We start from the raw sequence: 27,504 nt of genomic DNA, 5'->3' as shown, positions 1-27,504 counted from the left end.
CACCAAAAATATATATCATAGTACTATATTTATCGTCAGCTAACTTGTTTCATATAAAGAAAAATAAAATATGAAAAGTTAGTTGGACATAGAAAGAGGTGTTTTAATTTTCCTATATTTATATGATTGAATGGTATCAATTTTTCTCCCATGTATTGATAATTTAAGGGTTTTTCAGGTGGCTAATTATATAGGTATTAACTATATTTGTATCAGTTATGCGAGTATTAATTATACGTGTATTACTTATGTGGATATTACTAATTTCATCTTTTATCCCGCATAAGATAATATATACTACCTATCAAAGTATTAGTAATGCGAGTTTCTAAATTGCAAATCAAACATCATATTAATTTTATATATGAATAACATGTGATATAAATTGATACATAGTTTGTGACCACTTCTTAATTACGTAATTAATACCTCGATGGTTTGTGACCACTTCTTAATTGTATCATCCCTTTATTTCTTTTACCTTTTTTTATAGTATTGTTTTACTTTTAATTTTTTTAAAATAATTTTTTGGTATTCAATATTCATTAGGGGAAATGGAGAAGGGTGGATCCACTTAGGTCAAGAATAAAAGCTAGAAAAAAGTTAAATTTGAAGAAAAGTTTTGAGTCATAATAAGGAGAGACGGTGATGGAGTCAGAAATTTTACTAAGGTATGTTATAATATTTAAAAAAAAAAAAAAGACACGCGTAAAAAATAAGGAGAGTCAACGTATAATGCATGTATACACATAAAATTAGTTAGCTAAATAGTGTAATTTTTCAACGAAGATGTGTCATTTGATACCCCTTAGTATGAGGTGGCTCCGTCACTGGGAGAGTGGAAGATCACTGAATCAGTTGGCTCAATTCTAAAAATCAAGTGACTAAGATCTATCTTCACAAACTTTCAACAATTTATGACTTTACTTTTGTTTCAAAAAAAATTATTCGACTCATTCACTAGTTTCTTAAGACTCAACATAAAAATTCAAAAAAAGAAGTGATTTTATATGTATGTATCAATATTCATCTTGTCTCAATCCATCTTAATAATTGTCTTAGCTATGATAGTGTTTATTAAAGTTCAATTATAATCTTTGATGTGATTGTAGTGTGCCAAGAAAATTGGGTATCATTTGATACTTCCAAATACAATAATTTGATTTTTCAAAGATAATAAAATTAAATCAATTTTTTTATGGATAAGTTCTACACCAACCCATTAGAATTATTTCTTCATTTTTGGCCCTTCTACACAAATTTTTTTAAAAAGAAAAATCACTTTCTAAAGTTTTTTTTTATAATAAAAAGAAAATATAATGAAATAGTATCAAAGCTTACAATATGTTGGAAAGATTTTGCCAGCTGAATTTATTTTACTGAAGTAATTATGGGTGTGATTGGTTGGACATAAAATGTTTTCTTGAAAAATAAGTTTTTTTTTTGTCGCTTGATAATTAGATCGATCATTTAAAATTTTATATTTTAATCATGTTATATTTTATAATCAAAAAACTGAATAGGAAGATATAGCTCAACTTTAACGATTATTGTAGACGTATTTTAAAATGAATGAATATTTGAAAAACAATATTTTCAATTGCCTTGCTTCCGAAGAAAAGCTAACAACAAATGATATGCCATCATGTAGCTTTAAAATTTGAGTAGTGGGTAATTATTTTTGTAATTATCCACACACTATAGTATCTTCATCATATTTATCATCCTCGTAACTTCGCTTTCCCTTTTTTCATCTAGTCTATAATCTTGTACTCTAATTAATTCAATTATATAACACACTTTTCTTTTTAGTAGACCACCAAATGACATATTTGTATATTGAGTAAAATTAAATATTAAAATATCCGTTTCACCTTCAATAAGATGATTTATAATTTATAGTCACACAAATACTTATAATGTATTTTATATCATAAAATTTTACAGTATTCACATATTTTTTTTAAATCGTTATACTCAATGAATTAAATTGCTACGTAAAATGCAATTGAAAACAAATCTCATATTTATTTTTTTGGATTTTTTTCTTATTTTTATTCATCATTTGTTCTCTTTCTTTTCTAATGGGAAAAAAACTAATCAAAATTTAAATATTTTATCTTTCAAGTGTAATTCATATTTAAATTTCTTATTTAATTCTAATACGTTTTATTCCAAATCAGTTATAAATTAAAATAGGTTTTAAAATTTTTGCGATCAATATTCTGTGAATTATATGTAAGATTATTTCAAGTAAAAATTATAGTTTCAAATTATATTTAAATTAATGGAAACTACAAATTCTATAGTTATTTTAAAATTGTATAATTTAATCCCACTTTTCCTAAATATTTTGTAATACTAATTACATATTCTTCAAAAACACCTTTTTAAACTTAATAAATGAATTAAAAATAAAATTTAGAATTCAAAGTTGTTATAACTTCTCAACTTTGTCCTTAATAAAAGTAAATATCTTTTCGATTTTTGTCTTTATCAACATCCTTAATATTTAAGGATTAGAATTTGAAGTAAAAAACATCTTTAAACTAACATGGAATATTATAAATATTATTATCATTGCATTGATTTTTTTTGAAAAAATAAAACTTCAAAATTAGAAGACAAAATGGACAAAATGAAAATAACATGAAAATTTTCTAATATGGACATTAACTACCCCAATCGAACGTCACTTGCAATAACTATCCCACGTTATTTCTATTCCCTAATTTTTTTCACACACTAACACTATACACACGCACATAAATCATAAATCATAAATCATAAATCATAAATCATAAATCATAAATCATAAATCATAATAATACCTACATAATAAATAGTGTAGTAGATATATAACCATACAAACTGAAATGTCAAACACCGAATAAATAAATAACATAATGTGTCCGAAAACTAAGGACACCATGCCATAACTGAGAGAATCCATCACGAGCTAGAAGGATAGTTCACCCTGAAATCTTCTGAATTGGAGACTGACTAGAGCTGGGGTCGAGTCAAAGCCGATGGAAGACTCGCTGCACTCCACAAAATAAAACAAAGAAAGATACACGTAGGGATCAATACAGGGCAACATGTACTGAGTAGGTATCATCGGCTGATTCAAAATAGGAATCAATATGCAATAAATAATATCGGGAAATCAACCATAACACTTAACAGGTGACAACCAATAAACAATTACATAACCAGTCAAGAATATCAAGATCACACATGAGGACTCAAGCCTCCACATCACACTCCTTTGAAAATGAGTTTTTGGAGATTGGGTAGTATTAAGTCATTTTAATTTATTTTCCTTTAATATTATCGTGTCGGAATGTGACACCCGATTCAAATTTATCGTGTCGGAACGTGACACCCGATCCAAATATACCATGTTGGAACGTGACATCCGATCCAAATATACCGTGTCGAAATATGACACCCAATCCAAATATACTTATTTTATCATTCTTCATGATTACATTCTACTTCATTAACAATATTTCATCAAGCCTTCTTTATTCAAGGCACCAGTTTTGATAGGGCAAATTCAAGATTATGGATTCCACGGTCTTGGAATTTCAGACCAATCACAACAATATATCAACCATCCAAACCACAACAATTAAATGCGTAGTAAACTTCACACATTACTCAATGAATATCAATTACTATTAAGAGTCTATCTATGATATATAATAAAAACCATAACCTACTTCCATCGAAGAATCAAAATCAAGCAAGCTAATTGACCAACACTTTTCCTTTCTTCAATGCCTCAGGACTTTTCCAATCTATCAAGTGTACCATATTCGTAAGCAAACGAACCCGTAGACACCAGTATTATATATATGTTTAACATAAACCCAACAACTCACCCAAACTCTATAATCAATTCTTAAATTTTGATACCAACTAATATCTCAAGTCTAGGGTTATGTCTTAATTCTTCCAAATAACATAAATTTAATGATATTCATATAATACAATACACCTAATATTTAATCACATATTTCATTATGCCAAAATATTGAAATATAATGTGATAGCCCGCAAGAATTCCTCTTAACCGAATTTACAAGCCCAATACATTAACTATGAAAACAACCTGTAAACCTATTCTTTATATAATAACATATAATTTCTAATGATTAATACCTTATTGGTACACCAAAAGTCAATGAAAGAACTAAGAAGACACATTACTTGAAAATATATTCTCCACAGTTTAATTATTATATTTAATTTAAACCTCACATTACCAAATTTTTTCTCTTTGGTTATCATTACTGGATGAATTGACCCATCAATAAGTAAAGAAATAGTTACAGAAACGTGAATTTGCAACCTTACCTGAATGCGGCGTGCTCTTGACGGCGTAGGTAAATTTTCTTTTTTCTTTTCTTTTCTAAAACCCTTATGTATTGAAGTGATAAATACCTTTAACTTATTTTAATAATATGAGATAAGTTGTATAGGATATTAAATATATTATTACTTTAGTCAATTAGCTAAATAGGTTATCTAAATTCATCCCTTAATTAAATAATCATAGTTATGAAAAAGTCCAAAATACCCAATTAAAAATTTACGGGATAAGTCTTTTATGAAATAAAAAGGCCCTAGTACTCAAAACGACCTAATGGATCGTTACATAATATTTTATAGTAAATTAATATGAAAAATAATTATTTTACTAAATTACAACTCACCTTACTACGTGGAGGCTTAGTAATTAATTGCTTTTAAGTTAAAATTATGTGTATGTTTACTATTGTAAAATAATAAATTAACATTTATATATTGAACTTGTTGTAGAATTAATCTTTACAAACATTTTGAACTAATTTTAAAAGAACTATTTAAATAGACGAATAAAAAGTCAAGAGACAAAACATCTTGTAATTGCTAGAAAAAAAATACATTGTAGTTGCTATGAAAAAAAAAAGCAATAAGTAATAATAATAGGTTTTACATTATATTTCAATTAATGGCAACTACAAATTCTATAGTTATTTTAAAAGTGTATAATTTAATCCCACTTTTCCTAAGTATTCTGTAATACTAATTACATATTCTTTAAATACACCTTTTAAACTTAATAAATGAATTAAAATATTGAGATCTTTTTAAATAATAAGTTTCTTTAAATAAAATTTTAACTTTTAGTAGTAAACATGTTGTTTTGTATCAACTTGAAATTGTGCAATGTAAATTTTGTACGTTTGATTAAAGGAACATAGCATTTGAAACTATTAAAAGATATATTCATTTTAGACTTGATAAAAAGAAAGACTTTAATTTTGACATGGCAAGTTCGATAACATATATAATTCCATTAGAGGATGTCTCATAGATCATTTTTGTGCATTCCAACCTCAAAACTTATCATTGGAGACGAATTGATGAACGAAATAGTTAATATTGAGAAATAATTTAGAAAAAGTAAACAACAAACTACTTAAGAAAATATTAATCCATCTTCAATATATGCATTCGGTCAAAAATAATTCAGAAAAAATAAATAACAAACTACTTAAGAAAATATCAATCCATCTTCAATAATGTTCATAGAAAAAAAAATTCAAAAATATAATATGATCGTTATATATTAACGACCTTAGCCGAGGGTCTTCGAAAACAGCCGTCCTACATTGGTAGGAGTCAGGTCTGCGTACACTTTACCCTCCCCAGACCCTACGATGTGGGATTGCACTGGGTTGTTGTTATTGTATATATTAACGGCCTTCCGAGATGAAATAGATAAAAGTATAAGTTTTAATATATATATATAAATTTATTTATTTAAATGGGTTGAAATGTTTTTAAAAATTATATTAAATAGATAATCATCATTGTGATCTAATACAATTAGTGTTTTTCAGTTTTTAATTTTATTTTTTATGTTTGCAATTTTATTGTGATGCTGACATATAATATTTTTTGCCTTTTCTATTATATACAGGTAGATTATGCCAACACTCAGTTGTGCTTGATATCATTGTGGTATTTGGATGCTCAAAAACACATATTGATTGTTCTCACGGTCATATATTGATGACATTACAAAAGTGTTATAGCAGAATCATAATTTTTGACACTTCTTTTAATTTTAAATTGGTGTAAATCATATAATATATGTATATAACTATTTAAATGTGATAATTTTAAAAGTTAATGATAAAATATAAATTAATATTACCTTCATAAAAATAAAAGGACATTTCGCTTTTTGAAAAATATTATTTCCTTTATAATATTGTATAATACCAATTAATAGAAACAATACGTTTAGCATAATTAATCACATGATGCACTACTCTTATTATGAAGAGGTATATGAAAAAATGCATTAGATTTAAATTGAATTTTAGAATTGATTTAGTTGAACAATTAAGAGCCTATCTGGATTGACTTATATTAAGTATTTAAGTTAAATAATTTTTAAGTATTTTTATAGTATGTGAATAAAAAATAGAATAAGATTCAAGCATTTACTTTAAAGTCAAAAAGACAAGAATAAGTTGAAACCTACTAACCATCCAATGAGCTTCTAAATTTGTGTATTTTAGTATCCTTTGTAACATAATCTGTTTTGCTTGTACAAGATCATTATCCTATCAAGAAAGTATTTTATTATATTAAAAAATTAATATACCTGAATATATAAAACAAATATTGTGAAAATCTCTCCTCAATTTAATAGCCTATAACCAACATAGATGGATTATATTCTTTGTTACTATGTTATAATTTATAGTTTAAGATAATCACGAAGAACAAACTATTTCATTTGTTTCAAAATATTTGTCATAATTTTATTTTGATAGTCCAATGATATATATATTGATCAATATTTTAAGCTATGTCTTTTTTCATCATATTGATATGAAAAAATTATAATTTCTAATAACTTCCCGTATAAATATTCAAAATATACAATTTTAAAATATAAAATCAATCTAATCTAATTTAACTTTAAAAATTAATCAAATTAATTCTTGAAAAATAAATGTAACAACTATTTTGAACCAAACCAAATAGTGTTTAAGTAATTGAATTGTTAAAGCAAGGATAATAGGTTTTGCATTAGATATTGTAGTCTAACAAAATTTATCCCAAAGCTCAAGAACCATTTTTTTTAATATCTTATTTTTTTGATATTTTTTATAAAATAAAAAATTATCCTAATTATCCGATACATTATAAAATTATAATGAAATATTTCATATTTATTCTTAAACAAAAAAAAAGAAAAAGAAAAAAGAGATCATGATAGATAGATACTCTTAACAAAAGCAAAGTAATTAAGAAAAGAAAAGATATAGAGTGTGTTTTGAATACATATAACTATGAATGTTTACTTATTACTTTCACAATATATAAATAATTCTACGAATAGATTTCTTGAAATAATTTATGAATAGATTTGTAAGTAGATTTGAAATTTCTACAAGTGATTATTTATAACTAACTTTGCTTTCAGCTTATATGTACCTATTTGCAAGTTATTCACAAAAGTTATTTTCGTTCTTCTATAAAAAAAATGAAAAATCTAATCTATCTATATGTCAATTCAAAATTGAACAATATAAAAGTCTTTTTTCCTATGTTTACTTTATAGTATTTATTTTATAGCAAGAATATATATTTGAAAATAAATGATTTATTTAACAGAACCAATTATAAATTGATGGACAAGTAACAGGGTTAAAATGGAGATTGCAGAAGTAGGTGGAATGAGTTTTCCCAAATACTTGAAACTGCTCAAAATGATTTGAAATTTCCCCCAAGAAGAGCAAAGCAGCCTTCCAACAACAATTACGCTTCTTCTATAACCTTACCAACCCTCTCCCATTTCTCTATATACTTTATTCCATCGCCCAAATGAGATCTTCAATTGAAAACCCAACTCTGAAATTTGATATTAATCCCACCAAATGACTGCTGCTTCTTCTCTAATGGGTTCATCAAGAATTGGTTCAAGAGACTTTATTCTGATTCACTCAACCCCACATCAATATCTTTCTCATCTAACCTCCGTGGTCTCTCTCTCAAGTAATCTTCTCTCTTCCCTTGTTGTTTTTTTTGTTGTTAATTGTAATTAGATCAAAGAATTTTGAATTGTTAACAGAATATTGAAGTTGGTGAATTAGTTTTTGTTTAGTTGGATGCAACATATTTTAATGTTTTTTGGACTTGAGAATGCTTGGGATGGTGAAAGTTTCGATTTTTATGCAGTAGAGGTTCCTTCTTTTGGGAGGATGAAGGGGAGGTTCAGGGTAGGAAGTCACAGTTAGAAGATTGTATACTTTGCACATGTTGATATAACACTGGGGTTGGTTTGAAAGTTTTAATTTTGTGTTCATTAGTTTGAATTAAATAGAGAGGAGTTGATGAGAGAAATAAAGCAGAAAAAATAGATGAGATAGCAGAATCCCAATACACAAGAATAGCCTTTTTTTTGTTATGACTCTTGATAACCACTTATAACAAACTTCACTATCTTTCAAATGCTGCCTCCACCCATACTTGCCCATCACGTTTTGGTACCCTGCTTCCGCACGAACTTAGCAAGTCTTCTAAGTGGTAATTACACACTTGTACAGTTGTGCCCTGTCTCAGCTGAATAATTTCCTTATCCACCATGGTTGCCTTGCTGTCATCCATGTCACCATCTGGGTTCACAACAATACTTCCCTCCTGCGAAAGAACCTTGCCCTCAAGGTTTGGTGCAACCTCAATCTCATGTGCATCAAAATCTGACAGTTGTAACCTGCTGAACTGGATTTATGGTAGGACTAAAAATAAACATGTTGATCCTGCCTCTTAAGTTGCTCTTCTAAATAGTAGGACTAGATGATATTAGCCCGTGCTTGTATGTCGTTGCAGAATTTAGCTTATTTATACTATATTAGAAGAGTGAATTTACAAAAACTCTGAAAATAAAATAAGAAAAGGTAAGTCAACATTAAATGTATATAGGCTTCAGTAAGTTCGCTGCAAATTCATGCCATATATTCGAGAAAGCTTCTTGACACTGTTAGCTGGTTGAGATTTATGTTTGTGTATACAGTTTCTAGGATTTGTCTAGGTTTCAAGGTTGTGGGTAATAAGAAGAATAGCATTAACCAGCCTATATAAGGAAAGAGGAACAATGCATGCCAAGAATAACAACCAAATAAATACCAACAAAGTATAATGCATGGACACAAACTTTGTTGTCAAGTACTGGTGTCGGAGACACGTCGAGCCTGTGTGCATCTTACTTCCTATAAAAAAATTTAAATTTTTGGACATGCATTCGCTTTGCAGCCCTTAAGACACCAAGTTTGGTACTGGTGGATCAGGAAAGCTGCCTAGACTTAATGAAAGCATTTAGACAGAAGCAATGGGAGAAATTATATCAGTAAAAGGTACCAAGTATGAGCAAGAGGAAGCAAAGGATGGGAATAGAAGGTCAAACCCTTTGGATTTAACACATTAAGACTGACGTGTGGGTGCTAATAATAGATGCAGGCCTGAGTTTCTCTCGATTAAATTTATAAGATGAGTCTTTTTTTTTTCCTACACAAGGTAACAAAAGAAATTATCGTGATTTCTATAGTTGGTAACCTTAGAAGGTGAACTTTATGGGAACTGGACAAGCGTTGGATGGAAATACGTAGGAACAATGGACAGCTTTAAATACAGGGATTTTTCCTTTGTTTTGAATACTCTCTTATAACAGCTCAATTTGCTTCAAATTAGAAAAACAAATTGCGATACCTTACTGTGTAAGAAATCAGAGTACAGATCGAAAGACATCCAAAACTCTGCATAATTAATTAGTTAAATGGACCATTACAGTATCATGTCCACCACAATAAGTATAGTATCATGTCCATTGCTTTTGGTAACCTGCTGATGAAATCCATAGCAATATCATTCCAACTTGAGTAGGAATAGGTAATGGCTGCAGCAAGCCAGCGGGACTAAGGGCTTCACACTTGTTCTGCTTGCAAACTTCACAACTAGCCACCAAGTTTTGTACATCCCTTTTGATTCCACTCCAATACAACTCTTGTGAAATGCGCTTGTATGTCTGGAAAAGCCTGAATGTCCACCTATAGGTAAAAAGGGGGCAGCCCGGTGCACTAAGCTCCCACTATGCGCAGGGTCCGGGGAAGGGCCCGACCATAAGGGTCTATTGTACGCAGCCTTACCTTGCATTTCTGCCAGAGGCTGTTTCCAAGGCTTGAACCCGTGACCTCCTGGTCCCATGGCAGCAACTTTACCAGTTGCTCCAAGGCTCCCCTTCAGTGTCCACCTATAGGTGAGGAGTGAAATTCCCTAAGGAGCATGGGAACGTGTAATGATGAACGGTGAATCAATAGCTTACTTTTGAAAATTAGGCAACCATTTTTTAGAACATAGTTCGGCCTTGAAGTCGGATCTTGAAGCAAATCTTGTGTCAATTGACGAAGTTGATCATCCTGTCGAATATCTGTGGAAAGATCATCTAAGATACTACTGCGTAGAACAAAAATGAATTTTTCCAACATTGTCTCAAGTTTACATAGGTCTTTAGAAACTCAGTTGTTACAATGTATTGAAGGCAGCAGAACCCACTACTCTTGCATTAGACTGTTTGCTATTTTATCACTTTCTGCCTGCCTGCCTGTGTTACGATTATTCTCGACATCATTCCTATTTGATTGTTGTGGTGTTGGAAAGACAAATCAGAGGTTTAGGGTATACCTTTCTCCTTGGCCGGATTTGGAATTTTCCAAGTTCTACTACCATTTGTTAGTATTAGAGTATTTGACACTGCAAAATGAGGAGGTCAGTTCCTTATTTTCGCAATTTGATTAGCATTTTGTGTTCGCGCTTCTCTCAAGAATCCCCATTCAGATTACTCCTCCGTCTATCATTCTGTGTGTAAACATGGACATTTGCTTCAGTTTTTCTTTTGATGTCCTGCTTGAATTCTTTAAACTTTAAAATCATGTTTCTTTTCCTTTTTGTGTGATTCATGGTTTTCATCTCTATGGTAAATGCCTAGACGACATGTTTAATTGTATGAATTATATGTCTTTCTCTTGATGGTCACAACATAGATTTTCCTGCTTCCTATGAATTAACCACCACGTTTAAGGGTTGTTTAAACATAAGACATAGATTTGTCAACCATTTTATCCTAAGTCTCATAGTTTGGAGCTTGTTCCTTGTGTTTTGCACTTTGTCATGGCCTATCACTATCTGAAAGCATGCTACACTTTCTAAAAGCTGAATATAATTCGAGGTTTAAGCATTAGAAGTCATGTCCGATTTGTAGTTGTCCAGCCTTCTGTGCAGATAAAGGAGTCTTCGCTATAAACCATGTCCAGGTATTATGTAGTTGAATCGGTGTTATCAAAGGTGAAAAGCGCAAGTAAAGCAAAAAGCTCAAATACAGCAAAAAGCACAAATAAAGCAAAAAGCGCACATATGAAAAGCGCAAATAAAGCGTCCCTATAATGAAGAAAGGGAAAATGGAGAAAAATACAAATATGTATGGGTAGTCCAAGACTAATAATTATAAGCATGAATAACAAAAATATAGACAAAGAAATTGAAAAAATTACAATAAAGTGAAATGTCAATTCTTTAGTGTCGCTCTTTAGGATTACGCTGATTGTCTAGGAAAAGTATGCCTAAGAGCCTTATTAGCAATAAAACCTCTGATTTTCCCCTTTCCCATGTATTAACTAGTGATCCTTGTCCGTCATTTTCTCCGACTCATCCAAGAGCACTCTCGACTGGATTTCCGGCCAGATCGGAATAAGGTAGGTTAGATCCTTATCCACAATCTTAACTTCTTTTGGAACGGTTCTCCCATTACCTTTAATCTTCAATCTTGCCCATTTTAGGTGATTCCTAAGGGAAGTCTCCTCCTCTGTTTCCTGCCAACCTCCACATTGATCTCCAATGGCCTTAAATATCTTTTCCGTCCATAAGTGAAGTGGAAGCCCCTCAGCCCTTATCCATGTCAAAGTTCCGCGATTTGTGCAACATCCCGCAGTTGGAGACCACCATTCCAAGTGTAGCTTCAAATGTTTCTAGACCCATTCTCCATGGATAATGTGCTCCGCATGTTCCTGTTTGGGAACTCAAAAAGAAAGGAGCATCCCCCCATTTCATAGATGCTGACCCCAAATGACTTCTTCCAAGTATTGACGGCCCATTTTTTGATATCTGAGAGCGTGGGCTTCTCCTTCAGATCTGTGTTGAAGCTCCCAACGATACATCTGGCAAGTAGACCCTTCTCGTGCCCTGTGTCTCCATCAATGATAGATATGGCTTTCTTGTTGCGATTTATAACATATTCCGATGCTTCCTTAGACTCCCACTTGCTGGTCCTGACCGAATCATCATATAGGAATTTTGGATCTACCATTCTGGGCTTGTCTGTAATAAATAGAATTTTTATATCTTCAATGAAGTTTTCTATCTTTAATGCGATGTTTCCCCACCCCCTATTTAATGTATACTCAGGTAGTATAATGGCAGATCTTTTCCCCCCTTGTTCTGTTACAATACTAATGAATCTGCCAAAACTGTTATGTTTTCTCGAGCAAAAGAAATCTACAAACTGTTCATTCATCTTCCATCTTCTCGTATGCTTATCGTTATCCCTTGAGCTTCTCGTAGAGCAAAAACGATCCATTCCATGGTTTCTTGTTAAAAGTGGGTCTGCGCATCAAGTTCCGACTTCTTTCCACCCATTTGAACCAAATATCTGACCTTGCTTTGAGCTTCGCTATGTCGTATGACTTCAACCCTATTGCGAAATACATTCTATTATCTCCCATGGTGACAGAGTGTTAGGGATCACCGGAAAAGAGCTTCTCACCGCCCTCAGGAAATGTGCCAGAGAGAGAAAAATCAATAATAAGTGGGTTTCTTCCAAAATATTTGACCAAAACGCATTTTGATAATCAACCTTTGGACCAAGCATAGATTTCTCGAGTTTTTTCCCCCATTAAAATGTTGATTATGCGAGGCATTAACGATTCCAGCAGTATGAAGCAGAAATTAATATTATTTAATTCATTTTATTCTAGATCTTTGCTCTCCGCACTTTTATAATCTAGGAGCTTACCCCCTCATGTGTAGAGGTGTAAACATTTTTATTTGTATTCTGCATTAAAAAATATTGTTATTTCTATTTGATTCTATTTGTTTCTATTTTGTATGTCGTCTTGAATACTTTAGTTTTGGTGTGAAGTCAAAAGCCTCAAACTAATGTTACCAATTCTAAAAGCTAAAGCCTCAAACTAAATTTTGCCCTAAACATATAAGTATGTCTTCGTCTTTAATCACATTAATTTCCATATTACACAAAATCATGGTAACATGTTACATTGTTTCTCTCAATACTCTAAGTGATGGACTTACTCTTAATTCCAAATTCATACGTATTTTTTCCATTGAGAAGGGGATTGTATTCGGCCCTCCCCTCGTGCTTATTTCTCTCTATTTCTCCTTCTTACTATTTTAGACTTCACATTCATCTCCCTCACGTTCATTTTTCTTTCTATTTCTCTTTTTTACTTACTATTTTCGTCATTGTCAACAAAACTCAAATAGTTTTCTTTTGTATCTGTAGAATTTTTACATCTTGGTTGTAATTTCGTGTTCCTGTTCTTGTGTATGTTCTTATGTTCCTGACTAGTCGAGTGTTGCCGAGTTTCCCGTATCAGTATTATCATTAGTACGCTCCTATTACCTTATTATTCAATTTTATTGTTACCTTTTATTTCCTCTACTTCGGTTAGCATACTATTTGTTATTGCTACTGTTCTTTTCTCCATTATTTTCTATATGGTTTCCTCATCACTCTATTTCCTTTTCTTACTAATTTTGATATGTTTCTACCTTCACAAGGTAGGGGTAAGGCTACGTTACACACCACCCTCCCCAGACCCAACTTGTGGGATTACATTGGGCATGTGTTGTTGTTTGTAGATAAGCGTTAATTTATTCAAGTTTTATTATTTTTATTTTTTAATTTTGTAGGCTTACCTTTGTAAAGATGTTGTATTCAAAATTCAAATTCCTTTTGTCAATGAAAACCTTTCTCTGTTGTAGTCTCAGTTGTTTCTTCTTCCTTTTATGTCTATTTTCCTTGTACAAATATTATATGTATTTTCTTTATCAATGAAGCTTCCTCTCTTAATTTTTCCAAACCGTATTTCTACTTCAACACCTAGCTTCATTCTAGCATTAATTATTAACAGTAAATTGTACACTTAATCAGTTATCTCACTTGGGTTGATATAATTAACTTGAATCTTTAATCATCTAGGTCATTTAGAATTATTTAGCTTAAGCACATAAATCCCACCTAGTTTAAATTCAGAGGGGAATTATGGATCTTGAATGGTACCTAACACTTTTCTTTTGAGGTAATCTGAACTCTTAACCGATCTCTGGTTGCGGATAGTAGTAAATGGAATTATTTGCAATTAGTTGTATTAAAGAGGTGCCCTAACGTGCAACCAAGAGTATGACCTAGTGGTTAATAGAGTGGATTGAGAACCCTAAGGTCTCAAGTTCAAATCCTAGCAGAGACAAAAATCTAGGTGATTTCATCCCATTTGTTCTAGCCTTGGTGGACGTTACTTGGTACCTCTTGCTAATAAGAGGTGACAGGTATCTTGTGGAATTAGTAGAGGTGCGCGTAAGCTGTATCAAAAAATATTTTAGGTGTCATAACACACCATAACCCATTAGGTGACGAATCTTCTCTTTTATCCCATTAAAAGAGTTGTCACATGTTGAAACCCGCTTTTGCGAGAAAATGGGGTGCAACACACTTTAGGGGGAAAAGTGAAGTATAGATATGGCAAAGGAATAGGTGCAAATTGGAAAATAGTTCATACAATAAGAATGTGTAATGGAAAGAGCTCAGTGGTTTGGGCTTGGACTTCCATGTTGGAGGTCTCAAGTTCGAAACCCCTTGCCAGCGAAAGCTAGGGGTTTTTCTTCTGGGTCAAACTCGTCACATCGGACTTGCCTAGTGCGGGTCACCTCTCCTGTGTGGTTTGGAAGCTATTGCATAGGAGCGGGTTTTTTTACCTTGTGCGCACCCAAAGGGTAGCGGCTGCAGGTTTTCCTTGTCATAAAAAATAAAAGAGCTCAGAACACACACATAATATTGAGTTTGTCAATTTGTTTCTCAAGTATCTGGTTGTCTTATTAAGAGTTTGCATTATATCCAACAGGGAAATGAACAATGAAGAAAAACGATTTAATCAAGAAGAGGAGGATGAGGAGGAAAATGGGAGAGGTCGAGAAGCATGGGAAAGAACTTATGCAGATGAAAGATCATGGGAGTCTTTGCAAGAGGATGAATCAGGACTCCTTCGTCCAATTGACAACAAAACTCTATACCATGCTCAGTATCGACGACGTCTCCGCACTGCAACTGCTGCGCGAATTCAGAAGGGTCTGATTCGGTACCTCTACATTATCATTGATTTCTCCAGGGTATGTAAAATCCTATATGATTGCACAATAACTGCATTACTGTAGTTGGTTACCGACATTTAAAGCTTTAGTTTTTCGTTGCAAGATATGAAATAATTATTTAAGTATCTATAGTTATCTGTTTGTAAATGAGTTATCTCCGGAAGAAGTTAATCGGGTCCAATTTCCCAGACAATCTGTTGATCTCCTTTCGATGCTAGCAAATTGTTTCTTAAGAAGGAATACAATATGGTCCTTTCAAAGAACCTGCAGTATGAATTTCTATTTGTGTCTAAGATTTAGTGATTGCAACTAGTTTATTATGCTATGAGATATTGATAAGGCTGCGTATATTTCTGTTTCTTGTAATGGCTTGAGAAACCAACACTCTGAATAACTTTTTCAGAAAATCGCTCTGCTGTTTGCTATGCAATTGAGTCGTCTTTGATCAGTGAATCTAATGAATTTTGATGTCACCATGTATGCTTGAACACCACCTCACATTGATTTCTCTAAACCATGTTTTGATAGTCTGAGATAAAATTGTGAATTCAGTGTGTCTAAGACAATTATTGCCTTTTGAAAATGTCCCTTAATTGGATTGTGCTTATCACTGCATTAGATGTTTTCTTTTATCAAGACGAGGTGCTGCAATAAACAATCTTAAACATTTGCATGTAAACTTTTTGCTGATAGTTCCCCTTTCAAGTTGTCAGCATCCTTTTTTTGTGACATTTTCCTAGTTTTCTTTTTTTCACATTGCTTGAATTTTTTCTGAGAATTGGTTTTATCTACTTGATACTTTTATTACATTGCTTATAGTTCCGCAATGCCCAAGGCAACTTGGAAAGCTAGAAGAAAATTGAAATGCTTTGAGTACTAGAAATCTAGACATAGTAAAAGAGACTTTTAGCATTCATTTCAATTAAGTCTGGATGATTTTAAGAATGAATTTTGAAAGCAAGACATTAATGTTTCATAATATCTTGAACTTTATACAACTTTTGAGTTAATAATTGCTCACTTGAATTTTGAATTTCAGGCTGCTGCAGAAATGGATTATAAACCAAGCCGAATGGTTGTAGTTGCTAGACAAGTGGAGGCTTTTATAAGAGAATTTTTTGACTAGAATCCCCTGAGACAAATTGGCTTGGTGATCTTGAAAGATGGAGTAGCTCATTGCTTAACAGATCTTGGTGGCAGCCCTGAGGCTCATATCAAAGCATTGATGGGTAAATTGGGGACCTCAGGTGATGCATCCCTTCAGAATGGCCTAGATCTTGTGTGTGATCTCCTAAATCAAATTCCATCTTATGGTCATCGTGAAGTCCTTATCTTGTATTCTGCTCTTAGCACATGTGATCCAGGGGATATACTGGAAACCATCCAAAAATGCAAAGCGTCTAAGATGAGGTGCTCAGTAATTGGTCTCTCTGCAGAACTCTACATATGCAAGCATCTCTGCCAAGAGACTGGTGGAATGTATTTTGTTGCATTGGATGAGGTAAGGAATAGATAATTGAGCTCTGAAGTAATGATAATATGCGAACTTGTGAAACAAAAAACTAATAGAATAAGGAAATCTTTTGCTGGAAATTTAGGAGAAATTTGGTTCTTATTGCCTACTATGTAAAATGTCTCATTGAATGATTCATAATATGTGACCAACATTATATTGTTAAAACTTTTTATAATTTGATTCTTTGTGTATTGCTCTGTCAGCCTCATTTAAAAGAGTTAGTATTGGAGCATGCTCCACCTCCTCCAGCTATTGCAGAGTTCGCTGTTGCAAATTTGATCAAGATGGGGTTCCCCCAAAGAACAGCAGAGGGTGTCATTTCAATTTGTTCATGCCATAAAGAGGCTAAAGTTGGTGGTGGATACACTTGTCCGAGATGCAAACACGCATATGTGAGCTGCCTACGGAGTGTTGCATCTGCGGACTGACCCTTGTATCTTCTCCACATTTGGCAAGGTCATATCATCATCTCTTCCCAATAAGGCCATTTGATGACGCTTCACCCTCAGTTCTGAAAGATCTTCACAAGTTACCAAAGAATTGCTTTGGTTGCCAACTGAGTCTTCTAAATCCTGGTATGAGAACTCTTAAGCTTATTTTCAAAATTGAAACTATCTAGAGGTAAAAGATTCATGCCAATAAACAAGGAAATCTGTCTTATCTGTTTACCCTCATGATTACACTGTAAATAACCACTGAAGTGAATCTGCTACCCAATGAAGCACCTGGTCACAATATATTTGTAAAATGATTTACAATTTTTTTGTTCAGAATTGAAACCTCCAGTGGTAAAAGTTTCATGCCAAAATGAGGAAAATATGTCTTTTCTGTTTGCTCTCAAGATTGCATTGTAAATAAGTTTTAAAGTGAATCTGGGACCCAATGAAGCACCTGAGCTGGTCTCCCCTATCAAAATGAAACACCTGAGATTTGCATTTGTTTGGCAGATATTAACATTATCCATGTATATATTATGATGTTCGATAATTTAATAATTCTCAAATGGAGTAGTTTATCTGATTAACCCTGGGTACATAACCCTGACCTGAAACATCTTGTGTCTGTGAGGATGTCAGTGAAGTTCCTTTCTTTAAGTTCATAGCTGCAGAGAATTGTAGAGGGCATTTACATAATTGTTTGTCATCTGAGATATCTTGTATGTGCATTTCTCCAATTAAAAAAGAATGAAAGGAAAAAAAAACATGCACTAATGTAACTGAGCTTTTGTTGAACTGAAGCAAAAGAAATGTCTCTAGTGTTCTACAGAATAAACAAGATGCTTAGTTTCTAGAGCTTAAATTATGCACGTCCAAGATGATAAGTGCATTGATGTTACAATTCTATGCTTCTCCCTGATTTTTGTAATTATGTCCTTTGAGGACTGTGTTGAGGCAAAATTTCAAGCAATGCTGAATTTCGGTCTTTTAAGGAAGTAGCCTGTTGAACTAGTGTTTATATTCAGCCAGATTGGTTTTTTTTTTTGGCCAAATTTCTTGTAACTTGTGTGATGAATTAGGAAATTATTCTGTAAAATGAGTTGTGCTTGGACCAAACATGGCTTGGGATCATAAAACTTGGAAAGGTAGCAATCTCTCTTCTTAATGCAAGTCCAAATACATAGACAACCATTTAGACACATTAATTGAAGTTGTTACCAAGCAAACACTTAGGGTGTGTTCGGTATGATAGAAAATGTGTTCCAGGAAAATAAGTGGGTTTCTTACTTATTTTCTTGTGTTTAGTACACAAGCAAAAGATATTATCCTATAAGCATTTTTATATAATTTAAACGAATACTATGACGGGTGAAGGTGAAGAGTAGGGGGTAGGGGGTAGGGGGTGGTGGGGATGGGGGCTACGGGGTGTGGGGGTGAAGATGAGGTGTGTTGGAAGGTAGTAAAAATAAAATGCGTGAGTTGACATGCGATGATGTGGTAAAATGGCAAATCGAACAAAACCATGTGGCTTTTGAATCCAACTAATAAAAAAGGAAAAAGAAACCACTATCTTTAGAATAAAAAAACTGCCACCTTGTCATCTTCCCCAACCTTACCCTTTTCTTCTCTGATCAATCTCCGACAACTCATTCCTCCATTTTCTCCCTTGCCTCGTGAAAATCTCTCCTTAAATTTGCTCTCCAAATACCTCAAAATACAAGAAAAAATAGAAATATGTCACTTTATTCTAAACAACACAAATCATGCCTATAAATACTTAAGTCATCCCTACCTTACTCAGCTGCCCAACAATAAAACAACTACACCTCAGTCCCAAGCAAGTTGGGGTCGACTATAGGAATCCTCACTGACCATATTACTCCAGTCAAACCATCTGAGGACAACATCATACGCAATAGTAGAAATAAAAATAAAGCAAACATAAAAAGTACTAGAAGTTCTTTTTGCTACTGTCGTATAAATTTCTAAAAGGCTAAACAACTCTGATAAAAGTATAGGACGTAAAGTGAAAGTGTTAGCATGACTACAACGTGCTCTTAGTTAATAGATATCTCCTACATAGATCTTTTTCTTCCATTGTGCCCTTATCCCCAAGACAGAAAGCTTTAAATATCTTAGATCCATCATCCAGAGTAGTGAGGACATCAATGATGATGTCACGCACCGCATTGGGGCAGCATGGATGAAATAGAGGCTTATCTCTGGAGTCCTGTGTGATAAGAAAGTACCACCTAAACTTAAAAGGTAAGTTCTATAGAATAGTGGTTAGACCAGCATTGTTATATGGAGTGGAGTGCTAGCCAATAACGAACTCTCATGTTCAGAAAATGCATGTTACGGAGATGAAGATGTTGAGATGGATATGTGGACATACTAGAAATGATAAGATTAGAAATGAGGTTATTCGGGAGAAGGTGGGAGTGACATCTGTGGTTGACAAGATGAGAGAAGCGAGACTGAGATGGTTTGGACATGTGCAGAGGAGGGGTGTCGATGACCCAGTTAGAAGGTGTGAGCGGTTGGATTTGGAGGCTATGCGGAAGGGTAGGGGTAGATCGAAAAAGTATTTGAGAGATGTGATTAGACAAGATATAGCGCTACTACATATCACCGAGGACATGACCTTAGAAAGGAGTGGAGATCGCGGATTAGGATAGAAGACTAGTAGGGATAGAATGGTGTCTTGCCGTGTGTCGGTTTAGGGTGATCGTAGGTCTAGGCGTGCCTGTATAGTTGTGTTGTTATTGCCTTTGATTATCGCATTACTTTGTTATCGTTATTGTTCTTGTCTTGTAAAATTTGCTTTTTTTATTTTCTATTTTATTATGCTACATATATTGTCTTTCTCTCGAACTTGGAACTGTGACTTTTGAGCCGAGGGTCTTGCGGAAACAACCTCTCTGCCTCCATGAGGTAGTGGTAAGGTCTGCGTACACCCTACCCTCCCCAGACCCCACTTGTGGGATTTCACTGGGTATGTTGTTGTTGTTGTGCCCTTATCTTTCACTAAGCCTTGCATGAACCTCAATAAATTGTTAGTCTTTCAATACAATTCCTTCTAAGTGATTTAGGTACCTAATCCCTTTTTATTACTTTCTCTCACCACTTGTCTACAAACCGGTGAATTTGAAGTTTTATGCAAGATATAAATACCATCTCAAGCGACCTTCTCTTATTTTTTTCCTCAATGTGTACTACTTGAACCTTCTTGTGAATGTGATTATTTCTAATCTTGTCTAGTCTTGTATGACTGCCGTCCATCTTAGCATCTTCATTTCCATGACCACTCATCTTGACGTTTTACTTTAGAGGCCCAACAATAGAGTTAGCTTTTCTCAGGCAAAGTTATATAAACCACGTTTCAAGGTGCTAAATCGACTGTCAATGGACGCTTTATTTGACTGAGTGAATGAGGTTCATCATCTTATTTTTCTTCTACTTGTTCATGGGTTGCCACCCCCTTAGTTTCGGTAGATTTAAGTGTTGATACGGAGGTAGTTGTGAGGGGTTTTGCTTGAAATTGGAAGGCCGTCGATTTGTCAGGTTGGAATGGTGTAGTGTATGGATGATGTGCTGTAGTTGTAAAAGCTGGGTTTTCTGTTCATTCATGGTAGTCTTTCCATTGATCAGTCTTGGTTTCCGATGGTATTTCGCTTATTGGAAGCTGAAGGATCGCTAGTTGGTATTTTTCGCTGGTGGGATTCTAGTTAGGAGGGAGAGACAAAGGCTGCGGCAGTTTCTGGTGATTGGTAGTATGTAGGTGGTGGCAGCAGCAGAGAGGAGCTGGAGGAGAGAAGAAGAAAGAAATAAAACAAAAAAATCACATTGCAATTCATGCGCTCAAAACTCTCTGAAAATCACTCATTGTGCCACATTACTGTGGGGTGTTCAAACTTCAAATGTCATATTTTGGATATACATTAAGTTGTCTAAAAGATAATAACCTCAATCGAGGTGTCTAAGTGAAAAGTTGTGGCAACATTAAGATTTAAGGGGATGTCCATGTGTTTGGCCTAATGCAAATGTTATGTACAGGAACTTTTTGCTTGTTCCTCTTTTCTCTCCAGTCATCTGGATATTCTCACTTTTTTCTTTATTTGATTTGATGTAGGAAATTTGCCAGGTTCACAGGTTGCTTGTCCAAACTGCAAGCAACACTTCTGCCTTGACTGTGATATTTATATACATGAGAGCTTGCACAATTGTCCAGGTTGTGAGAGCTTAAGGAATTCCAAGACCATTAGTGATATGGAAGAATGATAAGGATGTCTGTTTTTGAAGTGGTTTATTCCTCAAATGGAACAAGCTAAATGGCAAAATGTAATGTTGTGTTGGATGTCCTTTTCAAGTACCAGATATCTTGTTTCAACAGCATGTCCTGAGGGAAAGTCAAGCTGCTTTTATTAGAATTTTATTGTTGGATGCAACCAATTTTTATGGAACAACTATGGGAGACACAACTACTAATCTCAGAGGTAAAACTTCTATGGTCTAATTCAAAGTTTTAGAGCAATACAGGATTATGGCATAATGTATATCATATATGACAATCAGATTGTTGCTTCTTGTACCCTCAAATTCTGACTTAAAAGAAGAAAAAAAGGAAGACAGTGATAAGATCTGTTTTACCTTTGAGCCTCAGGAAGCATTTAATTACTTGACAATCCACCGATGAAATAACTTTTGAGTGCTTCATTGTACGTTTCCAAGGGTAGAGGCCTTTGCTACTGGCAGATGAGTATAATTTACCAGCAACTGTTAAGCCAAGATATTGTTCAGGAGGACAATTAACATAACAATAGCTCTTATGATATGTTATGGCCATATTCAGCCTTTTGTCACCATTGAAAATAACACTTCTGCTGTAATACCTGAGCTGGTTTGTGCATACTATAAGTTGGTTTAAATCACACACACTCGAGCCTCTTTTAAAGTTTCTTGCTCAAGCAGCAGTCTAATTTATTTATTTTCTGTTATTGTTGATTATTCCCCAACCCCCCTGAAATTTATGTGTTACTCTGATCAATAATCAAGTTTAGATACATTTGTGTGGCCTTTGTTAACTCATTTCCAACCATCTGGCCTTTGTCACTGGGGTGCGTTCCTTGTTTGGTTCGATTCAATTTTAGTCGTTTGGTTCCAGTTCAGTTATTTGGTATGGTCTGATATGATGCTGGGTTTCAAAATCGAGTTAGTCTCTGTATATATACTTTCGTTAATAACTTATAGTCCATGTCTCCATGATAACAGTGACAATCACATCATTATAAACCGTCTTTCATTTTGGAAAAACTAAAACAAAAAAAGGTATCAATACTTTATGGCATGGCAGGAGCGGAGCTAAAGTGTTTCGTCGAAAAATTGTACTTTGTATATTTAATGAGGTAGCTCAGTGATCAATAATGCTCAACAAGGGTTCAGTCCCCAGAGCAGGTGTGTGTAGGATCGATTCCCGCAACCTTTTAACTTTTCCATGAAATTTGTTACTTATTTATTAATAAGTCTTATTTAGTTTTATGGTCTATTTATATGATATCTTTACTTTTACACATAAGAGATCATAAAAAGTCATTTTCTTTTATGTAATTAACAAGCGATCAAGAGATTTGATTTTCTCGTAAAAATCTTTAAAAAGAATAAAAGTATGTCGGAGAGCATCTACATATGATTTTCGATAGTTCGGGGTATATTAGTCCTTTTTTCCAATTAAATATGAACTCATTATAGCTAAATATTATGCATTTTGATTTAAAAAATTTTGGTGCACTCATTTGTAAAAAAAATAAAAATTACTTGCTCAATGCTTGAACATCCTTGGTGAATTTTCTGGCTATGCCATTGATTTACGGTAAGTAATCTTTTTTCAGTTATCATTTAAACATCATAATATTGCTTTTGGGAAGAAAAAAAAAGGAATTGAATCAATTATTTGCTAGAAATTCATGTGTAACAAATTTAAATCAAGATGTTCATGATCAGAAGAAAAAGAAGACCATTTGCTTTATATATAGATTATTCATTCTCAGAAGGCCACAATCATATATTAAAGAAACAGAAAACAACTCACTAATTAAATGTAAATGATCCAATAATCAAATACCCTTTCAGACCCACTCAATTTTTTTTCCTTCCCCTTCAACTAATAACTCGACCGCTAAAAAAATTAATATTTCTTGATTTTAATGGAAATCCTTATAAGCGTTGTTTTTATTTGAATCCGAAGCCGAAAGGACAATTTTTTTTTTGCAAAAATTTCAAAACGGCAATCAAATTCATAAATTTTATATATGAAAATTCTTCTAAATCAACTGGAGAATTTATTTAATATTTTACTATACTCAACTTAATTGCAAGGGCTAAAATAATTTGATACGTTACTATATTAATTGTATCATGAAATGAAATTCTGTATTCACAAAAAAATGTGACCTGAAATAAGTTAGACATTAGTGTTTGTTAAAATATGTGAAATTTGTAATACCTGCTACAATGTATATAACTTATAAGCTCTCTTTTTCTGTAAACTTTACACAGACAGAAAAGCCAATATTTTCAACAAAAAGACTTATGGTTGCTTATAAATCTGTATAAACAGTACTTTGGATTAATCAAATTGCTTGCCAGCAAGCTAACAGTTCTTATATTAGTATTGGATACCCTATTAGCAGTGGCGGAACCAGGATTTTCATCGAGGGGGTTCAAAAAAATAAGTAAACACGCTAATAGTATCCACAAATAAGCAGATCGGATCGGGTCATATATGAACGGGTCGGATCAAATATAAGCAACTAGATAAAATTCAACTTTAGCTCAACACTAACAATAAAATAGAGAAAGTACGCGTTTGACATAATATTAAAATCAATATGAGAAAATGTATTTTTAAAATTTTAATTATGGGTTCTGTCGCCGTCATTGTTGTATAAATACATTATTCAATTTTTGAAACTAAATAAGGAACACAAAAGATTATACTATCCAAAAAAATATATTAAAATAAGAGAAATAATTAAATGAAAGTTTAATAATGAGGATTTTCTTAATTCTTGATTTGTACGTTAAAGGCATATTTTTTCTTAAGTTGTGGTCACTAATCTGTAGTAGAAGGATAAGAGAATATTTCCAAAATCCAATCCTATTTATTTAATCTTACTTATAATCATATTATTCCTTAATCAAATAAAAATTAAATGTTTGACTTAAAATGAGTATGAGAGAATTTTTTTTAAAATTTTAAATATGAAAACTCAAAAAAAGTTATAACTTTTACTTAATTTTATAAAAATAGAAAAAAATTTATTGTAAAGTGTAATTCATTTTATGTTGTGCTCTAAAATATTAATGTAAAATAATTAAACACATATAATATAGTTTAATATTACAATATTGGGGTTGGACGTTTCATTTATTAAGCAAATAAAAATTAAAATTGGCTGAAACTAAAATATGAAAAAAAAAATGTTGTTACCCGGGCTCGAACCCGCAGACTTAGCTCCAGAATTTGCAATTTCGTGAACCCCTTTACCGCTGGACCAAGTCTTTGGCTTGTGTTCAGGGGGTTCATTATTAAATATATACTCATAAATCAACAAATTGATTCTATACATACGGTGTAATTTTTCGACGAAGGGGGTTCAGATGAACCCCCTAGGCTGCATGTAGGTCCGCCCCTGCCTATTAGTATTTGACTTCTAGATCGTTGAACAAATTAAATAGCTTTTACCAAATCTTTAAATTACATCAAAATAATTGATGTATTAATTAACGACTATCATTTGTCATGCTCTTCGTTCTATAAAAAAGAAAAATTACTTAAATATACAATTCTCTAAAATTTTCTACCATTTAAAAAATTACAAATTTTTTTACTCTCTCCTATTCTATAATACATTACTTTACGCGATGTACCGATAGAATACATCACGTTACACGGTATATCGATTTGATACATCACTTTACGTAATTTATCCGGACGTTTTGGGATGTATCCGGATTTCACCAAATTCAAGAAATTTTTATAATTTGAAAAAAAGTAAGAATAGAATTATAATTAGCTCTTAACACTATGAAATTTATGTAATTCTCAAAAAAAAAAAAAAGTGACAAACCGCATCAAATTGACGATTCAAGTCAAATCGTAAAAAAAATTGATTAATAATTTGGTTTGATTTTAGAAAAAAATCCGATGAGAATTAATTTAATTTTAACTAAAAAAAAGTCAAATCTATCCGAATCACTCCTCATGTAATTGATTTGCAATGTTTAATTTACATAGTGAAAGTACACAACTTGGCTTTTTATCTTTAATATTTAGTTGTGTAACTAATATTTATTAGCCGTCCTTATTTTGGCATGACTTGTAACTAATATTTATTAGCCGTCCTTATTTTGGCATGACTTGATACTTTGAGATTATGGTTATTTTCATAATGACCGTTTTATTAGCAATATTTGTTGTATGTTCTTCATTATCTTTCTTATTGAATATTATAATATAATGTCATCACTCATTTCATAGTTTGTATTATTTTTTTAATTATGAAACACCTTATATAGTTATATTTTATTAAAATTAAAGAAATATTTCAAGTACGAATTATATGTTTTGTATGAATAGTTTATAGGGAAAAAAATTTGACTTTTATTAATTTAATTTAATTTATAAATTTAAAAACTCAACAAAATTAATTTGATTTGGTATTTGAAATCACAAACCAATCGAACTATATAGAGGAATGGCTCAATAGAATAAGTAGTGGTTTTAAATATAGTTAATAGAGTTTTTATACTCTTATATTTTATTTGAAGTTTATTCTTAAAATGCAAAGTAGTCCATTACAATTTTTTAATTAATTTACTTTTTATTAGTCTATAGACTCGCTCAGTTAGATTTCAGCCAAAAGAAAAAAAATAAAAAAATAAAATAGAGAAAATAATTATTTACCTGAAACACCACCTGACTTAAATATATATATATATATATATATATATATATATATATATATATATATTAAATCAAATTTTAACATATATATACAATTAGAGCTGTCAAAATGGGCTGACCCAATTCAATCCAACCCAACCCTAAAGGGCTAGCGAGTTAAATGGATTAGGATGGACCGACCATTTTAACTAAAGGACCTATAAAATATTCACTTGTAAATTTTCGTACCCTTTTTAATTATATCAATATTATCAAAGAAATTAGACGATAACAATTGAATCCACGTCAACTTCTATTGATACTATCTATCTATTTATCAAACGTTATATAAGGCTGAGAAAAGTCATTAAAAATAAAGAAAGTTTACAAAGTCGCAAAGAGAACTTCATTCACGCGTAAATGCACATCATAAGTCATAATCCAAGATTAATATTTTCTCCTTTATATATAAGTTATTTTTTTTCGTAAGTAATTACTCTATTTTCAAGACTATTTTGTAGTTACTCTTTTAATCTATCAGTTTTTTAAAATATGATAATACTAAACTTTTCTGCGTTATTCGTGAAAAAAGTTAAAGACTTATGTAATTTTCTTATCCATAACCTAATATGTGATAGTGAACCTTCTAATAAAACCACAATAATTTCTTGAAATAACAAGAATTACACTTTCAGCCTAACAATTGCGGTGCAATGTAACATATGTTGAAAACTTGAAATGAAGAGTATTTATTATTGACTAGTTTTACGATAATTGCTATTCACTCTGTTCTAAATAAGTGATATTTTTAATTTGGGGATAATTCTTGAAAAATTATTTATTTTCAAAAAATAAAGAATGTTTTTACTAACTGATTCTTAATAAAAAAGTTAATTAATAATTCTTGATTATGTAAACAAGTAATTTTAAAAAAACAATATCAATTACTTCTTGAAACCCAAAATATCATTTATTTTAGAATAAAATAAAAAGACTAAAACATCACCAAAAAAGTAGTACAACATACACTCACAACACTCGTCATTTATATGTGCCTAGGATAGAAAACTAGAGCGAGCTTATACATGCGGAGTTAGGTGATG

At 32.2% G+C, this 27,504-nt stretch overlaps 1 pseudogene; it reads left to right on the top strand.

Moving 5' to 3' along the window:
- Positions 1-7,724: 7,724 nt before the first annotated feature.
- Positions 7,725-22,390, top strand: LOC129870177 (general transcription factor IIH subunit 2-like; annotated as a pseudogene).
- Positions 22,391-27,504: the final 5,114 nt, after the last annotated feature.

This window comes from Solanum dulcamara, chromosome 10, assembly GCF_947179165.1.
Source record: "Solanum dulcamara chromosome 10, daSolDulc1.2, whole genome shotgun sequence".
NCBI lineage: Eukaryota > Viridiplantae > Streptophyta > Magnoliopsida > Solanales > Solanaceae > Solanum > Solanum dulcamara.
The sequence above is the reverse complement of the archived record's forward strand: the minus strand, read 5'-3'. Positions and strand labels throughout refer to the sequence as shown.